This window comes from Drosophila elegans, unplaced genomic scaffold (assembly GCF_018152505.1).
Source record: "Drosophila elegans isolate 14027-0461.03 unplaced genomic scaffold, ASM1815250v1 contig_512, whole genome shotgun sequence".
Taxonomy (NCBI): Eukaryota; Metazoa; Arthropoda; class Insecta; order Diptera; family Drosophilidae; genus Drosophila; species Drosophila elegans.
The window spans coordinates 255,280-278,135 of NW_024545895.1; the positions used below are offsets into that span (position 1 = coordinate 255,280).

At 37.1% G+C, this 22,856-nt stretch overlaps 1 protein-coding gene and 1 long non-coding RNA gene across 3 annotated transcripts in view; both read left to right on the forward strand.

Moving 5' to 3' along the window:
* The window catches only part of LOC108137349 (DEAD-box helicase Dbp80), a 225,663-nt gene that overhangs the window by 25,640 nt on the left and 177,167 nt on the right, over positions 1–22,856 (forward strand). The window lies entirely within an intron of this gene.
* On the forward strand, positions 14,953–15,910 carry LOC108137350. The gene is made up of 3 exons (XR_001774034.2): positions 14,953–15,257; positions 15,316–15,682; positions 15,744–15,910. It is a non-coding gene; the product is annotated as an uncharacterized LOC108137350 (long non-coding RNA).

Here is a 22,856-nt window from a genome sequence, read left to right on the forward strand (position 1 = left end):
CTTAAATTTCATAAAAAATTTTGTAACTTTCTCCAACGCACATTGGGCCAGCGGGTCCGAGTTTTGGCCAAAATCCGTTTTTGGAGAAAATTAATAAAATAAGTATGGGCCGTATTTGATATGCATTAAGCTAATTTATAGCAAAATTTCAAAGAATTTTATTGTTTTTTTTTGTATATTTTTTTTAATTTTGTGCAAAACTGAATGAAAAGAAAAGAAATCTAATGAAAAAAGTTTAATATCTAGCTGAACGAAATTCTTGTGAAGTCTTTGATATTGATTAATATGTCAAGTAAAAAAATATTTAAGCTGGCTTTCCTTCTAATTTATAAAATATCGACAAAAACTTTTAAAAATCGGTTTTGCTTTAGTTTTTGAAAATCGCGTTTTTAAGTATGAACTTAATTTGAAGAAGAGGCAGTTTTAAGCCTAATGCAGCCGGCTGCAGCGCAAAAGCATGATGCATCCCTTATATCATCGAATACGAGAATAAATATCAAATATGTGTCCCTAATCAGGTGTTTAGGGCTGTCGTCGTGTTGAAGTTTCGTAGCAGCATCGCGATGCATCGTTAATAATGAACATTCCGTCGTTGATTCTTGTTATTGGACCGAGGTGGCCTGGAATGGTGGTGCCCTGGGCGAGGTTCCGGAAACCAATTCTTGAGCGTATGTTAAGGAGTCAGATTTTCTGCAGAACGTTGTTCGAATTGAAGCGTCACGCTGGTGGATGGCAAACGACTTTCTACCACAATCAGCGAAAGTCTAGAATCCTATTACTATGTTGTAATACCCAATAGAAATAAAAATTTTCTTACTCACTAAGTTAGGTTTGAGGTATTTTATGAGGAAGTGTATTTAATCATTATTTTAAAACGCTTTTATCTCTTATACTTCTAAAAGATCGGTCGTGCTAAAATTTGTGACATTATCGTGACTAATTTCTTTGATATCAATTTCATTTAGAATTACTGGGCTTAATATGTTTACTTTTGTCAATGTTATTGAGGATATTAGGTTTCCAGATTATTTACTATAATTCTATTTTTGGCCAAGTTTATTTTAAAAAGGTGGCTAAATTTCGTTTATTGATTTGGTTAATTCGTTTAAACGAGTTTGTTCTTATTCTACCTGATTAGTCTCTGATTCAGTTAATTGATTTTGCTTAAATTTGTACACAGTCATCGAGGTCTGGGTTACCTGCAATTGCATTCAAGGCTGATACTAACATGTTAATGCTGCGTGCAAAAAATAAATTATCGCTTAGTGAATTTTTGTAAAAAAAAATATATTTTTTACTGTTATTTCTTATTCACTAGTTTACACAATTGTTATTAGTACCGAACTTAATTTTCACTGCTCGCGATGTTCAAGTTGTCGACCGATCAATTCTCATTCAAAAACGGACTGCCTGACTTTAATTCAATAATCCATAATCAAACCTCGGCTTAAGAAATTTATCTCAAAAATCTGATTCGAAAAAATAAAAAATAAAATGTGTCAATTAAATTGAAATTGAAATTTTTCAGAATTGAAATTCTGCCGGAAATCGATGTTTACGCTAGCGGACGTGGGGCTCCCTTTTTGGGGCTCTGGTGCTTACAATATCGGCTTGGATGTTTCCAGAATCCGTTTGAAGTGGAGAGTGTGAAACTGATCTGGGTGGGAATTGATTGGAGGCTTTGTTTAAAGAATGGAAAAAAGCTTTTGGCTCAAAGTTGTTTATAAATTGGGCAAGGGCCCTGATTAGTCAATTCGGCAATGAACAGTATTTTCATTGTCGGGGATATTAGTTTCTGGTTGTATTTCAATGTGAGTTTGCCGTGGTTGTCTACATTAGTGTAGTATTTGTTATTAATTTTAGTGTTGCCATTAAAGGTTATTAAATATGACCCATCTAAATGAGTGTCATTTACTGTATTTAAGCAGAATCAACTACCCGAGGTAGACGTTTTTCCGATCGCTTCGCCGAGTGAACGGGAAAATTAACTTAGTTAAAAATAAAAATACACCAATAAATAGCGAAAAGACGCGGCAGCAATGCCAAACAACAAGGGCTTTCTTTCCTAACAAATCTAATAACAAATACGAAGATTTAAATAAATTAAACTAAATAACAATGCCTGCGAGTACGTTATTGAAAAGTGCCAACAGCAAGTCAGTGAGTCAAAGTCGTGTACAACAACTGCAAGATGCGCGTCGACTGTCTTCGCTTCAACGGTCTTCGTCTTCGAAATATATTGCATACTTAGCAATTGTCTCATCGGAGACAGTAAATAACAACAAGGGCAATGTCGCCGCCCGCTACTGAGAGAGCTCTGTCTCTTTCGCCAGCACTATTTACAAACTCAAGCTGCACTGCTCCAACTCAGTCATAGAGTTCGCAATACCCTTCCCCCTTTCCTTGTCACAATCTACGCTTGCACAGACTTGAATCTATCGGTTTGTATAAATAAAAAGAAAGCTTAGTCCGCAAAAAGCTAGAGAAACAAATTTGCCTAAACTTACGAAAACTTCAATTTGCCATACTTGGCGAGCCACCACCTATCTACATTAGAGATCAAAATTGTTCAGATCTAATCAATAAACTCAAGCAAAAAATTTGGCAAAACAACTTTTATATTACTATTTTAAAAAGAGGTAATATATCTGAATCCAAGCTCGTGATCACCAATGAAGGCAACTACCGCTCTGTAACAAACTTCCTGGACAGTGAGCGTGTTAATTATTACACCTACCAACTCAAAAGTAGCAAAGGACTTCAAATTGTAATGAAGGGTATCGAGTCAACCGTCCCGGCAGTTAATATAGCTGAAGGACTTAAAGAAAATGGTTTTGGCGTTAAAAACGTAAAGAACATAACAAACAGGGAAAAAATTACTCAGCCAATCTTCAGGATTGAACTCAAACCAGACGCGACTACTCTGAAGAAAAACGCAGTGCACCCCATATACAAACTGCAATACCTACTCCATCGTAGAATAACCGTAGAGGAGACGCATAAACGAAATGGCCCGGTAAAGTGTACAAAATGCCAGGAGTTTGGGCACACAAAAAGTTATTGCACCTTGCGACCAGTCTGTGTTGCCTATGGCGAGACCTGCACTGTATAGAAGCTTGCACGGGTAACAATGAAGACCCAGCACAGAGAAAATGTAGCAACTGTGGTGGAAACCACACTGCTAATTACAGGGGATGCCCCGTCTATAAAGAGATCAAGAGACGGCTAAACCAGAGGCGCCAACAACCAACCTCCGCCCAACAGGTTGCTCAGCCAATCTTTATACTCCTTCGCAAACCACTCCTGGAGTTACGTTTGCGGCTGCACTTCGATACCCTGGATTGTCGCCTATAAGAACCGCTCAGCCCGAAGCATTACAGCCCCACCCGCCTATACCAAACCCGAAACATACTCCGCTGCCAGAGCAAAACGCTCAAAGTCCAACTCAACCTTATAACCAACAAAACCAGACTCACACTTCACAAATACAAAACAGCATTGAAGCTACTTTAGCTACACTCACGAACATCATGCTTTGAATGCAAGGTACCCTCCAGGAACTAGTGCGAAACCAGAACAATCTTATGGAGCTTCTATCAAACAAAAGTCAACTTAAATGGATTCCTTAAGAATATGTTTTTGGAACGCTAACGGTGCTTCTCAGCACAGACTTGAACTTCTACAGTTCTTAAAAACCCAGTACATCGATATTATGCTCCTTTCAGAAACGCACCTAACCAATATAAACCATTTCTAACTCACTGGCTACATCTTCTATGCGAGCAACCACCCAGACGGCAAAGCTCACCGGAATCCGTATCAAACAGCGCATTGGGCATCACCCTGTGGAGGCGTTTGCTTACAAGCACATACAGGCCTCATCCCTACGAATCAACATAACCAGCGGTCCAGTCACCCTATCGGCTGAGTATTGTCCCCCACGATTTAATATTTCAGAGAGTGAATTTTTAGGCTTTTAAAACTAATTGGGTAACTGTTTTATAGCTACCGGTGACTATAATGCGAAACACCACTACTGGGGCTCTCGTCTTATTAACCCCAAAGGACACCAATTATACAACGCTATTATCAAACCCGGTAATAAGCTAGATTTTGTTTCAACAGGTACTCCCACATACTGGCTAGCAGATCCGAACAAAAAACCAGACAGTTCCCTGGCGGAACTGTCATCTGACCACTCACCTGTTTTACTCTGACTATCTGAACATCCACAGTTTGTAGAACAACCACAATTTCTGACATCCAATGCAACAAACTGGCTAAAGTATAAAAAATATATAAGCTCACACTTTGAAATCGAACCTAAAATCTCCTGTGAAGCTGATATTGAAGACTCACTTAAACATATATCGGATGTAATGTCAAACACTCTACACCCGAACTTTCAGCCTCATCCCCCCCAAAAACTACACGTACAACTACTACACAGATCCAGTCGCTCCTTCAAGAAAAGCACCGACTTCGCTGAGACTGGCAGGCACACCGCTCCCCAGCCACTTAACAATGGTTTAAAGAAGCTTGTCGGAAGTTGTCTAAAGCTTTACTAACTGAAAAGTGACTCAACGTGCCTATATAGCGCAACTTTCGCCCACCAGCAAAAAATTTCCACTCTGGAGAGCGCACCCAAACATTCAACCACCAATAGAACCCGATTTTCCAATTCGATCACCAACAGGTGGGTGGGCCCGTAGTGAAAAAATGTCTTCCAACCTCATCCGCCGACAAACCAATTTACCAAACATCTCACCAGCGGAGCCTTCCTCCATAATAATTCTTTAAACAAGCACAATCATAAAAGTCATTGCAGAACAGATGAATCCAAAAAAAGCCCCTGGCCATGATTTAATTTCGCCTAAAATGATAATTGAATTGCCTCTATGCGCAGTCAAAAGCATAACCACCATATTCAACTCAATTCTTAAATGTGGCTATTTACTCACGCAATGGAAAAAGTCTGTTATTACAATGATACCAAAACCAGGCAAAGACAAATCCCAACCTTCGTCCTACAGGCCCCTTAGCCTCCTTCCGTGCCTATCAAAGCTATTTGAAAAACTATTTTTGTGCCACCTCAGTACACACCATCAAAATGACAGAGCAATCCCCCTACATCCTTTCGGTTTCAGGGAAAAGCACGGAAATACCGAACAGGTAAATCGCATAACAGCTGAGATACGCACAGCGTTTGAATGCAGGGAATACTGCAGTCCATATTCCTAGACGTATGTCAAGCCTTCGACCGCATTTGGATTGACGGTCTGGTTCACAAAACACCCACAAATTACTTGAATCTTACCTTAAAGACAGACTATTTACTGTCATACGCAAACATTTCTTCTCCGCCAACCACAAAATCGAAACTGGAGTACCCCAAGGAAGTGTGCTCGGACCGATCTTGTATGTCCTATACACGGCTGACATTCCCACAAGCAGTCAGACAACTCTATCCACCTTTGCTGATGACACAGTTATAACCAGTCGTTCAAAATGTCCAAAAACAGCAAACGCGCATTTAAAAAACCACCTGGGCGCCGTATAAAATTTTTTAGCAGATTAACGCATAAAAGTCAACGAACAGAAATGCAAAAATATTACGTTTACACTCATTCGGGCAACCTGCCCACCATTGGCCATAAACAACAAACAAATCCCCCAAATCGACGAAGTCCCATACCTGGGCATCCACTTAGACAGACAGTTTACCTGGAGAAAGCACATTGAAGCGAAGAAGATTTCCCTAAAACTTAAGGCCAATAGGCCCTGCCACTGGAATGTAGTTATTTACAACTCTTGTTTAAAGCCAACCTGAACTCTGGGGAAACGCAAGCAGTAGCAACATAGAAATCATCCTGCCCAACTTAGGGCCATTAACCAATTAACAATTAAAATACATTATAGGTAAAGATTTGAATACTTATTGCAAGTCTCTTCTAGGGAAGATTCAATAAACAAATAAATTTTTCTCTTATTGTATTACATACAAATTTTTCTCCATTTAGAAAACTGGTAAAACAAAAATCTTCTGGGTTTAATGTTGAAAAGTTGCTAAATAATTCCGTATTAAAATTAGACATTACATAAAACTTATTTTTACATTTCGCGACATGATTATTGATTAACAATTTTCCATCCCTGTGAGAAATGGATCTTGAGCTGTAAAATTCACACCGGTCGATAATTATAGGGTATTTAATATATATAATAATAAGATCTTGGTGCAAAACGATTTTAAATTCAGATATATCCAATAGATCAGAAATAATAACTGGTTTTTGTTTATGTTGTATTTCTTGTATGTCATCATTGTTTAGAATTTTTGTGTTGAAAACATCTATTTTTGCTAATGTAATTGTGTCCATTAAATTCATAAGATCGTAAGTCAGAAAACGAAGGCGGTGTTTTCTGAGTGATTTGATTTGATTTTTAAATGCGGTTTTAAAGTGGTCAGATAGAGTTTTTATTTCTTTAAATATTTTGGAACTAATAACGAATTGATCGTTATTGTTTTATATCAAATCATCAATTATATTTTGAACTGTTCTGAAGTCATCATGATCTGGTGTTCCTGCTATCCATTTCCAAATTGTGCCTAATTCATTAATGCCTCATTTTGATCTAGTGGGTATTATTTGAGAAATAAGTATTTTAATAATTTTTGAATCGTGACGCTATGACTGTGTCTGTTTCAAGAGTAATAATATCTTTATAAAAACTTAAATTAGTTATATGAAATAAATCCGCATATGATTCATAAATGAGGACCAAAGAAGACCTCATCCTTGTAAAGAAAGAAATCATGGTTTGTGTAATCCATAATTTCGGACTTGGTTGTAGCTACCAGCAAAAATAAGTACATTATTGAATTCTTTATCTGGAATTTAAGATATGTCAATTTGTTTAAAATTTAATGTTATCTTTATGAATCGTACGGTTTCTATTATTAATAATAATTTTATTAGAATGATTTTCCTTAACCTGTTTTTTATATATTTAGAGTAAGCTTATTTCTTTCCCCGTGTTTCTTTTCGTAAATTACTTCTCCTACGTAATAGTCCTTTTCTTTGCTGTCTTTATTATGAACAACAATTGGGGAGCTTTATCGTGTTTGATTTTATTAAAAAATATATCATACGGTCGTTAATTGGTTATAGAGTGAATTGATAAGTTGTATTTTTGTGCTGCTATAATTACTAATGCAACGTGCACTTTCTGTAGAAATAGAGAGTGCCCTTTCAATTTGTCCGTTGGAAGTACTTTGTCGAGGATCTGCATGAAATAAAGATATCCCGTTTCTTTGTGCAAAAGATTTAAATTTGGATGACAAAAACTTGGTTCGTTATGTATCATCAAGGTTTTGGCTAATACATAGGTACTGTTGGAGAATCTCTGAAACTTTATTTTCTATAATTAATATATTTGGGATTTCTTTTACGACTAAAAATTTTGAATAAATATACAAGTGATGAATATAAAATTCTCTATCCGGAATAGGTGCTTGACCGATAGGAATTTGCACTGGATGTCTGTTATATTTGTTCTGATTGCAGATTGTGCAATTCTTAACAAACTCCTTTAGTTTTTGATATAAGTTAGGCCAATAATAATTGTGTCACCGCGTATGTCAGTCCTAAAAGGAATCTGCATATTTATTTTTAAATGTTCTTTATTAATAATATTTAATATTTTGTTCTCCAAATCTTTTCTTTGATATGATGAATTCTGTATATTGTTAATTTTTTGGTTGTCGGATACTTCTACGACGGCGTGTTCAAGATTTTTGTATCCCAAACTTTTATTTTTGTCGGATATTTCGACGACGACGCGTTCATGATTTATTTTTGTCGGATAATTCAACGACGGCGTGTTCAGGATTTATGTTTCCCAAACTAAATTCACTTTGATTTCCCTCTTCAGATTCGGATCTGATTTGAGGATTTTGATCAAAGTATTTTTTTACTATGAATTCTTTTAACGGATGAATGGTGTTTTCTTCTGTCAAAGAATGTTGGTTTAAAATATTACCGTTATCGTTATTTAATTTTTCGTCCATTAATTTATTATCAATTATCAATGCTGCATTAATTACAGCTCCGATTTTTTTCAATGTTGTAGCCAACAAGTAAATCTGAGTCTAGCCCATCAATTTCATTAAAAGTATACCGCGTATCGAAAATAGTTATCATTTGGTAAGACTTAATTATTGAATATCTATTCACTGTGGATACTCTTTTATATATTGGTAGTTCATTTTTGTTTTTATAAATTAATATCTTTAATTTTTTATTTATTTTATTATCATGTCTTATTATGTAGGGTAGACCTTCTCCTGAGTTTGCCCTAAAAATGGTCCTCTTCAATGTTGTTCAACCTCATAGTCTTAATATTTGATTGTAGTTGTTATTTTGATAATTATTATACCCTTGATTATAACTGTTACGGGGTCTATTTGGCATCTGAATTGATTCATCAACATCAATTGGCTCGGGCTTGCTTTGTAGTGGTCTAAAAGAGTTCCACTGACTTTGTTGCTTATTATTAAATCTTCCCTGATTCCAGGTATTGTTTCTATTTTGATTAAAATTGTTATAATTATTTCTGTTTGCTTGCTTGATTAAACCTCAACTAATAACTTAAGTTTTAATTATTATTATTATTATTATTATTATTATTATTATTATTATTATTATTATTATTATTATTATTATTATTATTATTATTATTATTATTATTATTATTATTATTATCATTATTATTATTTTCATTTCATGACATTTCATCTATTGGAAGTGAGGTTATTGAGTTTTAAGTGTCAGTATGTTTTTGTCATCGGTGCGAAAATGAGCTTCGAACAAAGAGCCAACATTAAATTTTGTTTTAAAAGTGGTAAAACTTATACCGAAACGTTTCAATTGATGAAACAAGTTTATGGCAATGATTGCCTGTCCCGTAGCAGAGTGCACGAGTGGTTTCAACGTTTTCAAAGTGGTCGTGAGGACATAAATGACGATGAACATGTGGGCCAACCAAAATCCGTGATAACCGAAAATTCCAACGAAATTGTGCGTGAATTCATAAATCAGCCGAAATCATCATTGAAATTAATGGAAATATTATTGAACATCTTCAAAACATTGATTTATCAAATTTTGACCGAACATTTGGGCTTACAAAAGGTTTTTGCACGGTTTGTTCCGCACAAATTGACTGACGTCCAAAAATTGCTCAGAATTCAACATTTGAAAGACATCATTAAAGAGGCAAAAAAACCCGAACTTCCTTTACAAGATTTTGGTTGGTGGCGAAACGTGGTGTTTTCAATATGATTCCTAAACGAAACGCCAGAGTGCTGAATGGAAGGCGCCGGTCGAGCCGAAACCTAAAAAATCGCGCCTGGAGAAGTCAAAAGTAATGACAATGCTGAATTGTTTTTATGATTCCAAGGGTATTGTCCACAAAGAATTTGTTTCACCCGGCCAAAACGTTAATGCGGCATTCTACCTTGCAGTTTTGAAGCGTTTGGTGCGCCGTATTCGACGTGTTCGACCCGAATATCGCGAAGATGGAAGTTGGCGTTTGTTGCACGATAATGGGTCGTCTCATCCATCGGCGCTTGTGTCCGAATATTTGACCAAAAATCACATTTTAACCATCAACCACTTCTCGTATTCACCTGATATGGCACCGTGCGACTTCTACCTTTTCGGAAAAATGCATTTGCCGATGAAAGGAAAGCGTTATGCAGACGTAGAGGCCATTCTGGCGGCCATACCAGGCAACGAGCTAAAACACTCGTTCGACACTTTTGGACCGTGCAAAACGCTGTATTGAAGCAGAAGCAGACTATTTTCAATATTTCCAATTTGCCGAATAAACTATTTGTTCTGTCTTTATTTAAAAGTCCTGTTTGCTTTCGAACTCACCTTGTATTTCTTGGTTTATTATTTGAGTTTTATTGCCCATTTAAGTTTGACTCATTAGTCTTGCGTTGTGATGATATAAAATTGTTCGCGAATTGGGCCCTCAAATTGTTGCTATCAAGTTCTTATACTATTACCATTGCGTTCGTTAAATCGGGTGGATTCATTGAAAATAGTACATCTGAGATATGACCGTTAAGGCCAGTTATGAACACTCGTAGTGTTCTATGTTTATACCCTTGCAGAGGGTATTATAATTTCATTCAGAAGTTTGCAACGTAGTGAAGGAGACATTTCCGACCCTATAAAGTATATATCTTGATCAGCATCACTACGGGAGTCGATTTAGCCAGGTCCGTCTGTCCGTCCGTTTCTACGCAAACTAGTCCCTCAGTTTTTAAGTTATCTGAATGAAACTTCATTCATGGTTCATTATTTTAGAATTACGGTTTAAATTTCATCATAATCGGACGACTATATCATATAGCTCCCATAGGAACAATCGAAAAAAAAATAAAAAAAAAATTATAACTTAGCTGTTTGTTAGTTTTTTTCTTAGTTCTTCGACATATAGTAATGTTTAAATATTTCAGAATCACGGTTTAAATTTCATAAAAATTGGACGACTATATCATGTAGCTCCAATAAAAACATTAAAAATATAAAAAAAAAATTTTGTTTAATATAACTTTTCTATTTTGTAATTTGTTTTATATTCCTTTAGACTTATTAATAATTGCCAGTTTAGAATTACGCTTTTGATTTTATTAAAATCAGAAAACGATATCATATAGCTGCCATAGGAACTATCGAATAATTAAGCTGCAAATCATCATAGCTTCAATGTTTTTAAACATATACGCACTTAAATCATAATTTTAATGTTTTCAAGAATATTTAGTTTTTGCAATAGCTGCTGCAAGGGTATATGAACTTCGGCTTGCCGAAGTTTGCTTCCTTTCTTGTTTTCATTAAGTTCAGATGTAATTGGATTATTCCTCCCATGTGTCATAATGGTTTTGTTAATCAAGAGACTTAATATTTTATTTACCAAATTATAAAATTCGATAATCGATAATTTCCCCTGACCTAATATACTTAAGTCCTGTTCTAAAAAATGTATAGGTCGCTTGTCACTAAAAACAAAATCTTGTCTTACCATTATGGCGTCAAAATTCAATACGGTTCCATTATGAGTTAAAGCATCATTGGCAATGTGCCGAAAAGTATTTTTCACTTCCCCTTTTGTATTGTCCCTTCTTCGCCTTTAAAATCTCGAACCGACTTAACGATTTCATAAGAAGTATCGAACCTTACGTTTGGATCAATATCTTCCACCTTGAATTCAACCTTCTTTATGTTGTTATTTAATTGTATCTTTAAATTCGCGATTTCATTCCTCAAAGGACTCAATTCCTTATTAACTATTTGTGCTATTAAATCGCTTACATTATCGCTTAGAATTTTTTTAAAGTCGTTGATTAATTCTTCCACCTTGTTTATTTTTATTTAAATTTTTTGAAGTTACTTCTTATATATATATATATAACTATAATTAAACAGCTCACTTCTTCTCAGTTTCCTTGGATATGGGATGTCATCTTTTTTCCTGATGATCCTGTTTGGGTCTTCGTATAGCGAGGGATGGCCCTCAGCTCTTCCTTCAATTTGTTTCTCGGCTCTTCCTTTTTTTGTTGAATTTGTACTTGATTTTTAATTAATTTTATATTTACCCGTTTGATTTTTTTTTTTGTTTAATATTTGTTTTTGAGAGAAATAGATTTTTTGAGCAGTGTGTTTTTTTGTTACGGGTATTAATTAAAGGATTCTTGTAAACAAAGAGGGATTATTGCATTTATTGTTTTCCTCCCTTAGCTATTTTTACGATGTAAACACTTTTTATTATGTCAGCGGTTAGGTTTTTGAGCGGAACGAATTCCCTTTTTGTTTTCGAAAACAGTTTTGAAACTTATTTCATTTTTTTTTTAATAGCACAGCCCCACGTTGGGCGCCAATTAAATTACCGCTTTTTTTTTGTTGTTTCTTATTCACTAGTTTACACAATTGTTATTAGTACCGAACTTAATTTTCACTGCTCGCGATATTCAAGTTGTCGACCGATCAATTCGGATTCAAAAACGGACTGCCTGACTTTGGTTTAATAATCCATAGTCAAACCTCGGCTTAAGAGATTTATCTCAAAAATCTGATTAAGAGAGTCATCGAAGAGAGTCGGAAAATAGGATGATGAAATTTTTCAATTAAATTTGAAATTGAAATTCTGCCGGAAATCGATGTTTTCGTTATCGTACTTGGGGCTCCCTTTTTGGGGCTCTGGTGTTTATAATATCGGCTTGGATATTTAACGAATCTGTTCGAAGCGGAGAGTGTGAAACTGATCTGGGTGGGAATGTATTGGAGGCTTAGTTAAAAAATGGTAAAAAGCTCTTGCCTCAAAGTTGTTTATAAATTGGGCAAGGGCCCCTAAGTAAAGTGTCATATAACATGCATGCCTATGATGAACTCTGGAAGTACGTTCAATACATCAATTGTAGTCGTTGTTTCGAGTGCGTAAAGTTCATATAAAGTAATATTAGTTGAGTGTACAAGATTCCCAAATTCCCTCCTTAGTGTCGTGCATTTCATTTTCGATTTTAAGACAAAGCGCTATTTCAGCAAGGGTGCTGTGGAATCTTTCGACCTGTCCGTTCGAGGTGCTGTGCAAGGGACTGCATTTGGAATGTTTATGTTGAAATTATTTAATAATATTGACTTAATAGTCTTAATAGTCACAGTTAATTGCTTGTGTGTTCTGAAAATAATTCACAATATTTAAAATTCGGGATTTTTCATCCACGATAGCTCTGGATGCGATCGGAACAGCGAACTTAGAAAATTTATTAATACATGTGAGATGCCTATATGGAGAATTTTTCCTGATCAACAGGGTATCGATGTTTGGCCGACTATTTGACTTGAAGGGGGACGGCTGTACTTTGCCATAGAGCAAATTTTACAATTAAGTGTTAGCTCCGTTGCTAGCTTCGCAGACTCTGTTTTGCGTTTTTTTAAGTTGCTCGGTGGGCTATATTATATTCTAAAGCTACAATTTCCTTTTGTTCGTATTGGTCATGAATATGCGTTACTAGGGATTTGCAATGTTTGAATGTCTTCGAGAGAAATGCCGCGACTAGTTTATGCTGAATAAAAGCAAGAATTGGCAGTTCGCAATGAATGGCATTAACGACATCCGTTTTGACTACGTCTAATAGTGTTGTTTCGAGATCGGATAAACGAATAATATGTCTGGTTTTTTCTTTGAATAAAATAAAGGCTCTCGTAGATGGGATGCCTGCTTCTTCGATGATTACCTGATTACGGAAACAATTAATTATCTGCTTTACGTTTTTGAGCTGCTCGATAGTCTCTATTTTATTCTAAGTTACTAATTCCTTTTGTTCTGATTGCACAGGAATATCCGTTACTAGGGACTTGCAATATTTAAATGTCGTCGAGGGAAATGCCTCCACTAGTTTATGCGGAATAAAAGCAAGAATTGACAGTTCGCAATGCATGGCATTAACGACATCCGTTTTTACTACGTCTAATAGTATTGTTAGAAGAGTTTTGTGATCGGATTAACGAATAATATATCTGGTTTTTTCTTTGAATAGAATAAAGGTTCTCGTAGGTGGGATGTCTGTTTCTTCGATGATTACCTGATAACGGTTTATCTACTGACTATATAGTGTACGTAAGCGAATCTTCGCTATGAATGATAGCGATATCAGATTCGAAGTTGTCCTGTAAGAGATCCGAAAACTGTCATGAGAGGGCATTGGCTACAACATTTTGTTTGCCTGATTTGTAGGGTGTTTGCGTTATAATCATCAATAAAAGATTTCCAGCGTGTTATGAGGGCATTTGTGTTTTTTTCGGATACAGCTTACGTCAAAGGTCAATGGTCAGTATAAATGTTTAATTTTCTTACTTTTTTAGTGCCCATACAATGGCTAGACGTTCCCGCTCATTGGTGGCGAAATGCATTTCGGTTTTCCGGATTGTTCTGGAGATCCAGATTATTGGACGATTTTCCTGCGACAACACAGTCCCTAAGCCATGCGCGTAAGCGTGCGTTGTTATGTCAAAAGGTTTGTTAAAATAGGGGTACGCGAGAACCGCTTACCATTTTCGTCTTTTAAGATCTCCGTTAGGGGTATTGCGATTGCGGCAAAGCCTTTTATAAAAGCTGCAGAGACCCAAAAATGATCCAAGGCTATAAAGTGACGTAGGTGCTTGGAAGGCTTCTGGTTTAGTTTCCTAAAATCTATAACATGGCGTTCTATCTTGTTGACACTTTCATCGTGGCCTTTTTTTTATCGACAACCCACACGGAATTGTTGTTAGGTGATCGTGATTTTCTGATGATTCAGTCTGCTAGAAGTTGTTTAACCTTTGCATTGACAAATTCAGATATGCCCATTGGGTAAGGGTATAATTTAGAAAATACGGGTTTCCCGTCAGAACAGATAGTAGCAATCGTATTTATATTAAACGGTATTAGGGTCTGCGAATGCCCCAGCCCTCTTAGTGATCATTTAATTAAATTAGGACATCATCGACATTCTGTTTGTATTTGTATTTATTATAAAATTTCATCCTAACGCTAAAAGTTTGGAACTTATAAGTTAATGCGCTAGTCACTAAGAGTTGCAAATATTTAATTGTTACATTATACTTAAAACAATTTTTCATAAAAACGAACCTAAATCGCCTTTTATTTTTGATTTAATTTACGTAATAGTGTTTTTAAGGTGTGTGAATAATTTTATCTTGAATTGCGTGGCACTGCTAATATTTTTAAGATGGTTTTGGAGCTGATTCTATAATCGAATAGCATTAATTAAAAATTGTCTTTCGGATGTCAATGATCTAGGTCTATTGCAAGTAAGATTGTTTGCTCTTCTAGAGGATGTAAATTGAAGTTTATCATCTTTTCGAAGGATCTTTTTGGAAAATTATTTTTTGCAGAAACCTAAGTTTACAGCTGTATCAACCATTGTTGCCATTTTAGCTTATTTCAAGCTAGATTTAGCATATTTTAAAATGAAATAGCTTGAAAAATACTTGAAATGCATATAGCTTAAAATCTGGCTTATTTCAAATTTCATTTAGCTAATTTCGGCTAAAAAAAATTTATAACAAAAAAGGAGGAAAAAAGAAGGAAATCAAAGACGAAAAATATTTTGATGAAAAATATAAAATCAGAGAAGATTGTAAAAACTTCATCAAGGCTTTAATTATTCAACTAAGGGAGAGGTAAGCTTTAATTGGATTTTAATAAAATGATATGTATTAATCTGCAGCGTAATTTCAGACTTCCTGATAACATTGAAGTACTAAAACAAATGGATATTTTCGCCGTTGACAATATGCTAAAAGCAAATAAAACGCCAGATAAAATTATTTCGTTGTTGGAACATTTCAAATATGAAAATATTGATGAAATAGTATCCCAATTTGGAAAAATCCACCTTATTAATTGGGAAAAAAAGGAAATAACTATAGAGTTTTGGTCAGAAGTTTTGATGTATAAGGATGCTGGCCAAAACAAAGCTTTCGAGCAACTGGCGTTATTTGCTTTGCACATTCTTTCACTGCCATGGTCGAATGCTGCGGTTGAGAGGGTATTCAGCCAAATGAACATGGTCAAAACAAAGTTGCGCAACAAAATGAATTTAAAGGTTTGTTTTTGAAATTTTAAATTATTTAAAATATACTAAGTATTTTTTTTTTATGTTATAGATATGGACTGCGACGTCAATGCAAATGTTGCCATGGCTACATACTTCCAACGAAATACCTCGCTTTAGTCAGCTCATCCGCTAAATATATGGAATCGAATGATGAAGTCGATGAAATTATTTCTTTGCTCTAATAGCTATATAAATATAATATCAATAAAAGTAAAAAATCAACTATTTTAATGTTTTCCATGGTTAGCTTATTTTTAGCTTAATTTTTTTAATTTTTAGCTCATTCTAGCTTATTTTTTTCTTCAATCTAGCTTATTTTATCTCTCAAAATCTGGCAGCACTGGTATCAACGTACTCAAATTGCAAATTTGTTAAAAATTTGGTGCAAATTGTTAAAAATTATCTTTCTTTTACTTATGACAAGACATTTTGATTTTGATGGGTTGATCCCAAGTCCATTGTTTTCGGCCCACTCATTTACACGTTCAAGTTCTCTGTTACAAACATTTATACATTCATTTATTCTGTTAAAAGGACGACTCACATATATTTGGACATCATCAGCATACAAGTGTACATTACATTCAGATAACGCATTGGGAAGATCACCACGATTAACATTTTCATATGAAAACGAAACGCTAGACAGTACAACAGATTTATGACAATTTTGTAGGTACGAAGACACAAGTTTGACAGAAGTTTTGGTAAACATAAGCATATTACGTAGTTTTGCACAAAGGACATTGTGGTTACCTTATCAAAGGCCTTACTATAGTCCAGTAAAACTAAGAGTGTAACATTGTTTCCTTAGGTCGTCTGCAATTTTTAAAATAGCTGAGGTACAGCTTCTGTTTTTCCTTAAACCAGACTGATTATTATTAAGCATTGCATTATCGGACATAAATTTATTAAGTTGATCAGTTATGAGATTTTCAAATTCCTTTTATAGGTATGGTAAAATGGATACAGGTCTGTACTCATTATTTGATTTGGGAATCAGAATTATTTTTGCCGTTTTCCAACAGTCCGGATATGTAGATTTTGTCGGCGCAGTATTAAAGCTATACGTTATGTATGGAAGGGTCTTTGGCAGCAGTATTTTTATAAATTTGGGGTATATGTTGTCAAACTCAGTGGCGTCACTCTTAATTCTTAGTATACTCTGAAGTACATCACACTGATTAACACACATAAACTTAAACCTAATATCACAGACAGTTTTAGGTACGAATCGTGGGGGGCAGATATTTATTTTCAGTGATTTTAGATACTGTGTAGTTTAAGGAATTTGTATTAAGTTCATTTACATTTATGACTTGCTCAAGTCCTTGTTTAACTTTGCATATTCCCAGGTTATTAATTTTTTTCCATGCCTGAGTTATTGAATTTACAAGAACAGAAATTTATCTTGGCGGTATCAGTAAGTTGGGTCGCTTTTGGTCTCGACGACTTAAACACCGCGTAAGCTTGAGGTGTCTTGTACCTTCTCCACTTATTGTACGTCTCGTCACGCTGTTATATTGCATCTTTGATGTTTCTTTGAAAGCATGGTTTTTCAGAAGAACGAATAGCTTAACTACGGACAGGTACGAGACAGTTATATAAATAAAAAATGTTGTTGTGTAATGGGTTAACTTGTTCCTCTACTACGAAAAGGGAATATATGTTATTCCAATTGCACGAATTTAAGTCCAAAAGGTCATAGTTGATATTGCCAAAGTCCCTTAAAACTTTTGTATGGTCAAGGTATTGTAGGATGGGACAACAAGTTGGTCATATGTAGCTACGCTGTCTGTATGAGAAACAAAAAATAAATCTAAAAGCGAGTTACCAACTTCATCCCCAGCGATTTCATGTCTTTTTCTAGGTGGGACTCCCTTAAAATATCGCTATTAAAATCGCCTGTTATAATGACGTATGAATAATTTAATGACACGTCAGGGAGAATATTTAGAAATTGGTCATGGTCAATCCGGCAGTTAGGTCGGTATAACACCCAATTAGCAGTTTATCAGCATGTCTTTGGCATCTAATTTCTATAAATAAGAATTCTATTGCACTACTGATTGAGTGTTTACATAAAACGTGGAACTTAACTTTTTAGTCACATATATTGCAACTCCACCCCCATGACTATCACGATGCAAATTATACCCATCACAACTAAAACTTTACATTTATTTGGAAAAAAACAAGTTTCAGACACACATATAACATCGACGTTCAAATTGATAAAGGGGTATCTAAATTATTCAATTTTTCGTGTGAGGCTTTGGGCATTTATGTTACACACATTAAGACCAGCTCTCTTCTTTCTGAGAATCCTTAACATCGCATGGCTATTTTATCGATTTGGATTTATGTTTATGTTATTGCTATCACTTATTTTAAATTATTTACTTAATATATTAGCTGCCCTAGCAGCCTACAAATATTTATGAAACAAAGACAAACCATACTAAAAAACTAATCTAAAATTAAAGCGACTGATTCTAAGCCTAAATAAATACAATAAAATTAAAGATGATTTTACAAAGATGGAATATAAATATAAAAGCGCAACTGATAATTGTTAAAGTCCCAGAACTAGCAGCTTCCAGAGCAGCTAATCCATCGAGGGTGCAAATCTCTATTTGAGCCAGTTCGCCCAAGCTTTGCACGCAAATCGCCTACAATCTTTTTTTCTCTTGAACGTAAATAAAACATCAGTTAAGCGCTTTTGCCTCTTAAGATGCATCTTGTATATTGGATTGGTCAGCTGTTCGTTTATATATAAAGGCTGGCGAGTCTACGCCGAGAGTTTGGTATGCCCCGACCGCAGTCCTGCCTTATCGTGCACATGTTCCATTTTAATAATTATAATCGGATAGAGTATGTGCCGATTTATGCGGTCGCATTCGAAAAATATAACAGATAGGCGACCCACTTTGAGTGACTCGCAGAGAAAGTTTGTTGCATTCAGCTGCTATCAACTTAAACTTCTCCTCCAGACTGCCGGTTATACGTGCCTCATCATCACGGATCTTCCCCGCAAGGTTTTCCTTTGGATCGGAAAATCTGAGGTCGATCGTGTGAAGCAATTGAGCATCGGATTCACGGGCTCCCTGTAGATCGGAGTGAGTTTCCTTCCTGAGTCCCTTTGCTGTTGAAGACATATTTGTGTTGGCGACGAGAAGTTTTATGTGTTTTACACTTGTTTATGCTGCTGCACTAAGTAGTGTATAGTTTTTTTAAGCCGAATTTAAGTTGTTTTTCGGTGTTTAAAGCGGAGCTTCAAAAAAGTGTGACTATTTCAAACAGGCTATATGCGGCATAAGCGCAAATAAATATGAATTGCAAAAGTTGGGCCGATTTCACCCTATTATTTCTATGGGAGCTATAGCATATAGACGTCCGATTGGCACGAGCTTTTACCCTGATCAAGGTAAGCACTTAAAAATACGATTTGGAAAGATTCATGTTAATAGCTTCTATACTGCGTGAAATAACCTGAAAAGTATACAATTTTTGCCGATTTCATCCTTTTCTTCCTATGGGTGCTTTAGGATATAGACGTCCGATCGGCACGCACTTATACCCTGATCAAGGTATGCATACAAAAATACGATTTGATAGGATGCAAATATCTACAATTCCTGCAAGTTATATCCGATTGTTCCTATGGGAGCTGTTTGTAAATTTATTGAGTTTTTATTATTTATAAATGTGGTTGCCCCTAGAACATAATCTAGTGACAGTAGGACGCTAAACCAACACTTGAATTGGTTTAAATCGCCATCGCTGACGAAACCTCGGTTTTTCCGCGCATCCTCGGCGGCGACGTGTACCGGTAACGGGACTCGCTCTCCGCTCTGTGCCCGTGTAATATTTAAATTTAACGGTGCCCTCTGTGTACACGCCTCCTACGCAAACCGTGCAAGTGTGCATTTTAGCCGGAAACGGTGCCTACGGCTTTTTAACCCTCCCTGTCCCGCTCTTGCGCTCTTGATCTTTGTGTCTGTGTGCTTGACCGTTTAGTTCGATACCGTGTATCGTCCTCTCCCTTTCTTCGGTAAGGGTACAGTGCTCCTCCGATACGCCGGATTTGAGACTGCCCCTCCTTGCTTTGCGGTTTTAACTGACTTATGTGTGTTTTTCTATCTTTGCCCGTGTGTTCGTGCCGCAGGTTGCAAATAACCGGAGAGTTGAAATTAATTATTTAAAACGGCCCTTCGTATCTGGGGGCCAGTTTCGCCGCGAATCCTTCTGCCACCTTGGATAGATGGTGCTCCTTGGCCCATACCGTGTGTCCGATCTATGGTTTCCAAGGGCGCCTCCGGAGATTGTAGTGGCGCGCCTGATCCTGCGCAGCCTTCTCCATGTTCCGTCTAACCAGCTCGAAGATTTCGTTTATTTATTTTTCGCATTTTCCGACGGGGTCTGGGTTTCCGTCCACTTCGAGAATCGATCTACGAGCACTTGACGCTTCGAGTTCCCGTGTTTCGACCGAGGAAGCGGCCCAACGAAATCGGCACATACTGTGGCTCCTCTGGGATCTGTGTGAGCATTTTTCCAGCTGCCTGGAGCTGACTGGGCTTGTATCTGAGGCAGCTCTCACAGTTCCGCACGTACTTCCTAATGTCGCGGTGCATTCCCGGCCAATAATACCTCGCTGCCACCCTCGCGATCGTCTTCCGGCTGCCCATGTGTCCGGCCGTCGGCATATCGTGGTTCTCGGCCATGACTCGCTGCCTTGACCCGATTGGTGCGCATAGCTTCCATGCGACCACATCGTTGTTGCCTGCTCTGTGAGGAATGTACAGCCGGTCGCCCTCCACTAAATAGTCCGGAAATTTTGGGGGTTCTGTGCTATCTTGTCCCTTATCCAGCTACATTCGGCTTGTTTCGCTGACTGACCATGTGGCTTCGTTTTCATCATTCGGCAGGTTTCAGGTAAGGGCTGCCGCGACAGTGCGTCCGCCACAATATTCAGCCGGCCTTTCCTGTATGTGATTTTGAAGTCGTATTGCTGGAGCTCCAGTGCCCACCGTACGATTCTTCCGGTTGGGCTCTCGATGCTATTCAACCACTTCAGGGCCATGTAATCTGTTATCACTTTGAAGTGGTATCACTCCAGGTATGGCTTTAATTTCCTTATGGCCCACACGATTGCTAAACATTCCTTTTCAGTGGCCGAGTAATTCTTTTCCGACCCGTTTAGGGTCCGGCTGGAATAGGAGACCACCCGCTCACCTTGATCGGAATTTTGAGTGAGAATGGTACCCAGCCCATAATAACTGGCATCGGTCTGCAGCACAAACGGCTTTGTGAAATCCGGGCAAGCCAAATTGGGTCGGCGACCAACCTTGCCTTGACAGCTTCAAAGGCCTGCTGGTGGTCGTCGGTCCATTCCCATTCGACACCCTTTCAGCGGATGCACTAGCATGTCAAAATCTGGCACAAAACGCCTGTACCACGACGCCACTCCCAAATACTGCCGCAGTTCTTTGGCAGTTGCCGGTGGTTTTAGCAATGCTATCGCTGATACCTTTTCCGGATCCTTCCCGATGCCTTGGTCTGTAATGCGATGCCCTAAGTATTGAAGTTCCTTCCTGAAGCATTTACACTTATCAGCGTTTACTTTCAGGTTCGCCGCTCGCAGTCTTCTGAACACTTCCTTTAGGTTCCGCATGTGCTCTTCTAGCGTCCGTCCGATGACGATTATATCATCCTGATACGCAAAAGCGTGCGGCATCATTTCGGGTCCAATTACCTGGTCCAACGCCGGCTGGAATGTTGCTGATGCACAAGCTCCCATTGTTCAGGTAGCGATTTTATTCGAAGTGGTTCTGGGTCTGGCTGAGCGACTAGTGCTTCTCCAATCAGTAAATGACCTGGTGTTAGGACTGTAAGGTCATTAGGATCATCTGATCTTGGAGTAAGAGGCCGAGAATTTAAAACTGCCTCAACATTTGTGTTAACAGTGCTTAACTGCTCAAAGGTGAGGTTAGCAGTTGACACATTTTTTAATAATAATGTTTTTGCTGATTTTAATGCAGCTTCCCAGACACATTCCTCTACGACTTATAAATCGTTGTAGTGCTCCAAGGAATGCAGCAGTTGCTAAATCTCCCACAAGTTCCAGATAGACAGCCTTTGTCGTGAAACATATAAAGTTGCTGATGCCGAGTGTAAACCAAAAGGCATAACTTTCCATTGAAACAGGCCTTTCCCTGGCACTGTGAATGCTGTGTACTGCCTTCTGGCTGCCTCCAACGGTGTTTGTAGGTTTATTGATTTTTTGTTATTTATATATGTGGTTGCCCCTAGAACATAATCTAGTGACAATAGGACGCTAAACCAACACTTGAATTGGTTTAACTCGGAGAAAATCATGCATATGAGGGCCAAAGACACAGCGATGCTCACTCGTAGAATGCAGAGTAATTGAATACACAAGGATTACTTGAGTACTGATTTTATTAGGGTTGAGGTCGGGTTAATATACACGATTTCAGAGTCAAGGGGCCACCATTGCACAGAAGTGGAATGGGGTTGTTAGTTAAAAATACATTGCAATGCTTAGGTTCTAAGATATACAAAGTCAACATATTTGTCTCCCACACAGGGAATTTATAGGCTAGAGTTAGTAAAAATAGATTCCGGGTTTTGAAGGTAAAGCAGGCAGAGCTAGCGCTGCCTGTATGCGTCGACTGAAGTGGTGTGCTAACATACTCCCGGCCGTTGAACAGGTGTTCAACATCATCCAATATTGATCTCAAAGGCGATGACGAGTTTGGTTGAGGCGACTTCTTTTGGAAACGTTTCCATACATAAAATATTATCAACCCAAGTGATAAAATTAGGGCGATATAGGCACTCATGTGGTGATGTTGTAGTTCGACGATCTCGTTTGGCATTTTTATTTTTATTCTGGGAATCCGTTCCTTGCTGAGTTCATTTAATTCATTATAACTTAGCTTTAATGAATTATTTGCTTGCGAAACTTTAGCAAGCGGTGTTAAAGATTCATTTAGACTACCAAATCGAGCATACGATAATTTCAATGTTTCAGTAGAGGTTACCTGATGGCCAATAACACTCAGAACAGGATTTCTTAAAGTGCACTTCGGATCCAAGGATAAAAGTCCAATATTATCAATTTTGATGGTGATACTGC